The sequence below is a fragment of the Eurosta solidaginis genome, chromosome 2, assembly GCF_040869045.1.
Source record: "Eurosta solidaginis isolate ZX-2024a chromosome 2, ASM4086904v1, whole genome shotgun sequence".
NCBI lineage: Eukaryota > Metazoa > Arthropoda > Insecta > Diptera > Tephritidae > Eurosta > Eurosta solidaginis.
Window position 1 is genome coordinate 65,919,529 of NC_090320.1, and position 7,550 is coordinate 65,927,078.

General features: G+C 38.6%; 1 long non-coding RNA gene across 2 annotated transcripts; it reads right to left on the minus strand.

The window, feature by feature from the left end:
- Window positions 1-953: 953 nt before the first annotated feature.
- LOC137242176 (uncharacterized) lies at window positions 954-4,209 on the minus strand. 2 transcript variants are annotated; one of them, XR_010950112.1, is made up of 4 exons: window positions 4,071-4,209; window positions 3,827-4,002; window positions 3,530-3,768; window positions 954-1,423 (listed from the first exon to the last, which is right to left on the minus strand). It is a non-coding gene; the product is annotated as an uncharacterized lncRNA (long non-coding RNA). The 2 variants fall into 2 exon arrangements; XR_010950111.1 differs by having other exon boundaries at window positions 956-1,423; window positions 3,530-3,750.
- Window positions 4,210-7,550: the final 3,341 nt, after the last annotated feature.

The window sequence follows — 7,550 nt, forward strand, 5'->3', positions numbered from 1 at the left end:
ACATATGTATGTATGTACTATTTTTGTTGCATTAAAATACATCGAGGGTAAGTCTACCGTGTCGAACTTGCTTGAGTTTACAATCTTTGTATCCAACAGTTTTAAGACTAATTATGGAGTTGATATTATTTATACTGATTTTAGTAACGTATTTGATAAAGTTTCTCAGTCCATACTTTTAATCAAATTTAATCGGTTAGGATTTCCTCCATTGTTCTTCTCTTGGGTTTCTTCTTATTTGAAGGAAAGAAAACAAACAGTTATATTTAATAATTGCTGGCCTCGGTTCATAAACGTAACTTCTGGTGTTCCACAGTTTTGGTCCAGTTTTGTTCCTGTTGTTCATTAATGACCTTCCAAGTGTTTTGAAGTGCTGCAAGCCGTTGATGTACGCTGATGATGTCAACCTACAGTTGCCCACGTTAAAGAGCCGCAGGGAGATGCATGGGGTTTGGTTTATTGTACAACTAATAAGTGGGTCGATAAATAGTCCATTTTTGCTTGGCAAAATAAAGTTTAACGTTCCAACTAGGCCATCTAGACATTTTCTTTAAATTTTTTTAGCTACATGCAGATCGAATTATGAAATGCATGAACCACTTCGCTGTTTATGTCATGATTTTAACAAACACTGCAATAATTTTGAAGCCTGTGACTCGTTTCTCAGTATTAAAAAATGTCATTTAACTACATTAAATTTGTAATTTGAAAAGAAGCAAGAACGATAACCGTGGTAATACTGCTCAACCCTCTATTTTAAATATGAAAGTACTAGTTATTGGAAACTTGTTTGCAAAATTGTGATTTGATCATTGTCTTTATATGTACATATGTACTCAAATTTATTCTGTATAAATTTTGTCTACTATTAATTTCCTCTATTGTTGTCATGTTCATAAATTCTCGTGTGCCCCCTACTGGGCAAACAGCTTCCTCATGAGTACTTTGAGCGAGGTCGTTTGGAGATACTTACAAGAATTCGTTTACAACATTTTAAACTTCTGCTTACTTCTAAGTTTTGAATTCAAATTATCAAGCGTTCAATTAAATAATGTTTAATATTATTTTAAAATTGATGACTGCATATGTTATTTATATCGTCCATTATATCTTTAAATTGTCTGTATAATTGTTTAATTTGTAGACTGATAAATAAAATTAAATAAATAAGATGTGCGCCTTAAAATTTTAAACTTTTTTCTACTTATTTTGCATAGACATATATTATGTGGGTATTAACAATAAAAAGGATTCATATAATACAATAAGGCGGCTCATTGCTGATCTTCTACACCCATATCTGCATCCATTGTATTTGTTCTTCTAAACGCGTAATAGCTTCGTTATACGAAAAATTGTACTTATCCTTGAATATGTGAACCAGCCACTCAGGCATTAAGGGATTGGCAAATAGCGTAGAGTACTGTAAATATAAAAAAAAGGTTAAACGTTTTATGTACGAAGTAAAGATGGCTCAAGCCAACACCGCCTACGAGCTTAAGGAGTTATCTCCGTAAACATTATGAGGTAATACGGCACCTGAGAACTCAGCCGTATGAAGCAAAAAAACACAAGCAGGTCCTCAGTGAACTCCAAAAACAGGCGTCGAACCTTTATGCCAGGAATTGCCAGGTGAATCCATTACTCAAAGAACAGTACCCAAAACTTGCGGAAGAGGTTCGTACACTCCCCACGGAAACGCGATTCACTCTAGCTCAACTTCGTTCTGGATACTGTAACAGGCTAAACTCCTACCTATCCAGAATCAACCCCGTCATACAAAATGTATACCCTGCTTGCAATGTGTCCCCACATGACACCAACAATCTCCTCAATTGTAATATAGAACCAACCCCTCTAACACCCCTCTCACTATGGTCCACCCCTGTTGAAAAAGCAACTTTCCTTGGACTCCCGTTAGAGGATATTGATGAAAATATGTGATCGGTCGCTCCTATTGAATGGGGCGAAGCACTGCTATAACAACAACAACAAGCCATCGAATATTCTAAATCATCTAAAGCAGTAGGCCCGTCCCTGAATGCCTCACAAATTGAAACTGGCGAGGGTGGTACCGCTACTAAAGCTTGGAAAACCAGCTAACATAGGAGTTTCATATCGTCCGAACTCTCTTCTATCGCCAGTAGTAATTTCACCATAAGCCTGCGACTTGCCAATCATCCGCAAGGCTTTCGAAAATTGCTTACCACCATTGCTCTGAATGACATCAACACACAAATAAATTGCGAAATAAACCAAGACCCCATTATCCCTAGAATATCATACTTCGTCGAAACGACGACGCATGTTTTTGTTTTTAGTTTTTCTCCTTAAATTATATGTTTTTTTTTTTTCTGATTTTTTGTATAGATAATATTAAAAAGCTAAACTGTTATTAATACAAATTTAAACATTTTTTTAAACAGGAGACATCCTTTGTACCCTTTTAAATATTACCGTAGTCGCTTCGACGAAGTATGATGTTTACGTATTAAAAATAAGTACGATATTCTAGGGTTATAAAACAGTACTCGTAGCGCTAGACTTATCAAGACCTTTGACACGTCAATCACAGAACGTTGGCTCTAGACTTTGAAGTGTCTACTCAATCTAAAAGGTGGACTGCAAATTATATGTGTGGTCGGCGGGCATCGGTGCAGTTCAGGAACGTAACATCAAAACCTGGAAGAATTAAACCAAATCCTCGGCGGTCTTGTTTACAACGTGTATGCGGCAAATTTCGGCAATATTGGACACCCATGTCGATCGCATTACGTTACCAACTGACATACAAACAATAATACTGGGTGTGACGTTCGATCAGGACCTAAAACCTTAACAAATTCTCAAGTACCTTGCCGGCAGCAAGTGTTTATCGCTACAACAACTAAAATCACCAACCATCTTTTCAATTACAATGTGGAACCAACGCCTCTTACACCCTTATCTCTTAGAAAATTTCCTCGAACTCCAAGTTTCCCGTAAAAGGATATTGATGTGTGAGTGATCGCAACTTTTGGATTGGGCGAAGCACTGCTACAACCACAATAAAAGTTAGTGGTGTTATGGATACGGGAGTCCTTTTCGGATATGAATTCGCTAAGCTCAGGTACGAGGCCGACTGCCGAGAGAACCCATTTTGCATCCCTCGAATCTTAGAGCTTGTGTGTTTATTTGCCTTTTACGACTGGAATGTTCTACCATGGGAATGTAGTGAGGCCCTTAGCCCGGTGGTGACCGGAAGGTTCGATCATGGCAACTCAGAACGTTCGCATGAAATTCGTTGAACCGAAGTCATATCCGACAAAAGCCCTAAAATATTAAAAAAGTGAAATCTGGGTGGGGTCTGCCTTTCTTATTTTAATATGATTGGTTTTATAAGGGATCAAAGAACAGATAATTTTTTAAAAAACATTAAACAGGATATACATATTTGGAAGAGCCAAGGGTTCGAACTTCAAAAAATCCATTGCCCAGAAAAAGGTTAGTTTTTCGTATAATGAAATATACATAGAAATATTTTACATACCAATAAAGTGCCTTTTGTGTTTTTACGTACACTTCACCAAGTTTGTGCATCATTTTACATTGCTTTATATAGTATATAAGTTCAATAACAAAATAATGACTAATGCCATTATAACCGGTAACTTTTGGCTTTGAGCGCAACTTATAGAAAACTTCATCCAGCTTATGCTTATATTAAGAAGGGTATTTAAAATTTCATCAGCGGACATATCATACAGTGATCTGTTATAAAGCGAAATTCTAAATTTAATATTCATTGGCATAATATGATAAATAATCAAATATATGTACTACTCACAATATTTCAAAATGATTTCAACCTTTTTTATCACTTCTATTAAATCTTTGAATATATTCTCCATATTTTCATTAAATCTCAATTTTGTCTTTCCGCTGCGTTCATTATCTGCAATTTCTTCGGGTGTTGAATAAACAATACGTCTACGACGCCTCTGCTGCTTTAGTTTCTTTCGCCTGCGAATATTTACTAGTTTTAGATGCATTTTTCGACGATTTAACTAATTCTTCAGGTTTCTTCTTACCCAGCCATTTACTCATGGGTAATAGTGCAGTTTACGGTACCCACCGAAATTTGGGCCAAAATTTTCGAGTGAGGTATCAAGAGACGCGTATTCGCGTCTAGATCAAGAATCCGAAAGCGGAAGTTAACTTTTTTCACCCGTTCAAAAGATATTAACGAAAAACCGAAAAAAGACCCGCGGGTCCCTCCGAAACCGGGGGTGGGATCCATAGTATTTTTGCGCAGAACACCTTTCTGCGTTGGCGGCCTTTGGCCGCGCTTATAAACAATAACCCTGGGCTACGCCATGCCAAGTCCGGGTGTGTGATATAACCGTGGCTACCGCCACGGTGATGCACAATTTTTTTTGTGGGTACAAACACAACAACAACCACATTAAAATCGCCAAATTCAACTGCAAATATCTCCGGACAGAGATAACATTTTTCTTTTCCGCGGATTATTGTTCTCGAGATTAATACGCGTCTTTTGATACCTCACTCGAAAATCTTGGCCCTACTTTAGGGTGGATACCGTAAACTGCACTGCTACCCAAATATCTCCGGACAGAGATAAAATTTTTCTTTTCCGACTTCGGATTATTGTTCTCGAGATTAATACGCGTCTTGTGATACCTCACTCGAAAATCTTGGCCCAACTTTAGGGTGGGTACCGTAAACTGCACTACTACCCAAATATCTCCGGACAGAGATAAAATTTTTCTTTTCCGCCTTCGGATTATTGTTATCGAGATTAATATGCGTCTTTCGATACCTAACTCGAAAATCTTGGCCCAACTTTAGGGTGGGTACCGTAAACTGCACTACTACCCAAATATCTCCGGACAGAGATAAAATTTTTCTTTTCCGCCTTCGGATTATTGTTATCGAGATTAATATGCGTCTTTCGATACCTAACTCGAAAATCTTGGCCCAACTTTAGGGTGGGTACCGTAAACTGCACTACTACCTACTCAAGGATTGCTTCTCTTGCTGACATGAGCGTTCACTTTTCCATTCTTCACGCTTCCGTTTTTATACTGAAGAGTTCGACGATGTTTGTACCGAACCGGTTATTTTGGGTGCCACAAAACAATCACTTTCAGAACCAAACGCTTCCGTACGAGATCTTTTGATCGCTTTTGGTTCTTGAAATTTCCACTCTCTGCGGTGGATACTTCATAACGTATTGGTTTTACAGGCGAACGGTACGAACGGCGTTGTTCTGGATTTCGCCTCGGATTTTGTTTCTGCTTCCTGCTTCTTCTCTCTGCTGCATTTGTTAGATTTGTAAATTTTTGGCTTATTAAATCTATATTATCACTTTTTGTTAACAACAAAATACATGTCAGTTTTCTTCTTCCGTCACTTTTGACAGCAAAAATTGAAAGATTGACAGTTTATGGTCAAGCGGCAACAACAAAATACACGGGATGGTTGCATTTTCACTTATTCTTCTACCTGGTAATTGTACAAAAAAAAAACAAACATATTTACATATTACTGTCACGGATATTAGCATCCCTAAGCTATACCATCACTAAGGCGATGCTAAGCGATGTTCACGTCAATAATCAAATCATGTATACACATATATAAGGCAGCCGAGAGATGTCACACACAGATGCATTTACTTATACGCCTATGTGTGTGCGAGAGACTGTAAACTACAAACTCACATACATCTGAGAGACGCTGAAAAGTAGAAATATGTAAACAAGTAGAAACTATATGAGAACTATAAACACTCGAAATAGTTGGTAAGTTCTGGAAATAGAAGAGCCTAGATGTATGCAGCGTAAACTATAAAAGCGGCACAAGCGAGTAAAATGTAATTCAGTTTGATTTGAATTGTCAAGCAGTTACGAGTAAGACGATATCTAGCGAGCAATAGCACTATTATTTTGAAAGTCAGTTTCCTTTAAGATATCAGTTTGGTTATTAAGCTATTTGTTGCACAGTTTGAGTGTTATTGTGAAGTATTTTAATAAAGGCCATTTTTCCGTTATTCAATATTGGAGTTATTTATTCAACAGTTTAGCGATACGATCCTAGCAAAAGGGCAAATAAGAGGATTTGCAAGTAAAAATCGTAACAATTGGTGTCAGAAGAGGAATTGTTGAATAAATTCCGAAGATTGGGAATACAACTTGGGCATGGCAAAGTTCAGTGAATTGAAGATCCAGCAACTGAAAAAGGAGTTGGAGAAACGTGGATTAAATACAACCGGCAATAAGATCGAACTTCAAGCACGGCTACGAGAGGTAATGGAGTCGCAAGGAATTGATGTGGACGAGTTTGTCTTTTATCCTGATGGGGACGAAACAACAACAAAAATTGAAGAGAAAAACGAAACATCGCAGACGGTTACCAGCACAGACTTGAACATGATATTGGCTGCAATAACTGCTCAAACATCGACAGTAACATCCAAGATGGAAGCACAAGAGGCACGTATAACAGAAATGTCATCACAAATATCCACCAACATGTCATCTCAGCTGGAATCGCAGGAGACACGCATAACATCCAAGATTGAAGCACAAGAAACGCGTATGGCAGAAATGTCGACACAGATTACATCAAAGATGGAGACACAACTGAAAGCACAAGAGGCACGCATAACAGTACAACTCGAAGCACAAGAGGCGCGTATATCATCAAAACTCGAAGCACGTATGGACGAGAAAATAACGCAGTTTGAGGAAAAAATCGAAGCCGAGGTGGATGCTTTGAGAGGTCGTATACAAGAGTTGCAATTAAACCGCCCAGCTGTTTCAGCAAGCAATACAAAGGTAAAAACACCATCCTTTGACGGTTCTGTTCCTTTCCAGGTCTTTAAGCTACAGTTTGAGAAGACCGCAGCAGTGAACAACTGGAATGCGGAAGATAAAGTTGCTGCACTATTCGTGGCATTGAAGGGGCCAGCAGCGGAAATTCTACAGACGATTCCCGAAGGAGAGCGGAACAATTATGAAGCATTGATGGCTGCTGTAGAACGACGTTATGGAAGCGAGCATAGGAAACAGATATTCCAAATTGAGTTGCAAAACCGCTACCAAAAAGCAAATGAGGACATTGCAGGAGTTTGCTTCAGATATTGAAAGATTGGCTCATCTTGCAAATGCGGACGCACCCGTGGAATACACTATAAAAAAAAAAAAAATACACTGAAAGGGTAAAAATCCAGAGTTTCATAAATGGCATACGGGACGTGGAAACGAAGGCGAGCTACATACGCGAACCCAAAGCCAACATTCGCAGAAACGGTGTCACAAGCTCTGATTCAGGAAACGGCGTCGCTTCTGTGTAAGCCAGTTTTCAAAGCACGCCGTGTGGAAGTAGAAAGGCCAGAGTGGGTAGACGCAATATTGGAGGCACTGAAAGGATCGCAAAAGCGAAGTGAAAAAGTTATCAAATGCTTCAAATGCGGGAAGTCCGGTCACATAGCACGTCATTGCGATCTTGGTCTTAATAGTTCCAACAATGTGGGTGGCCGTAAA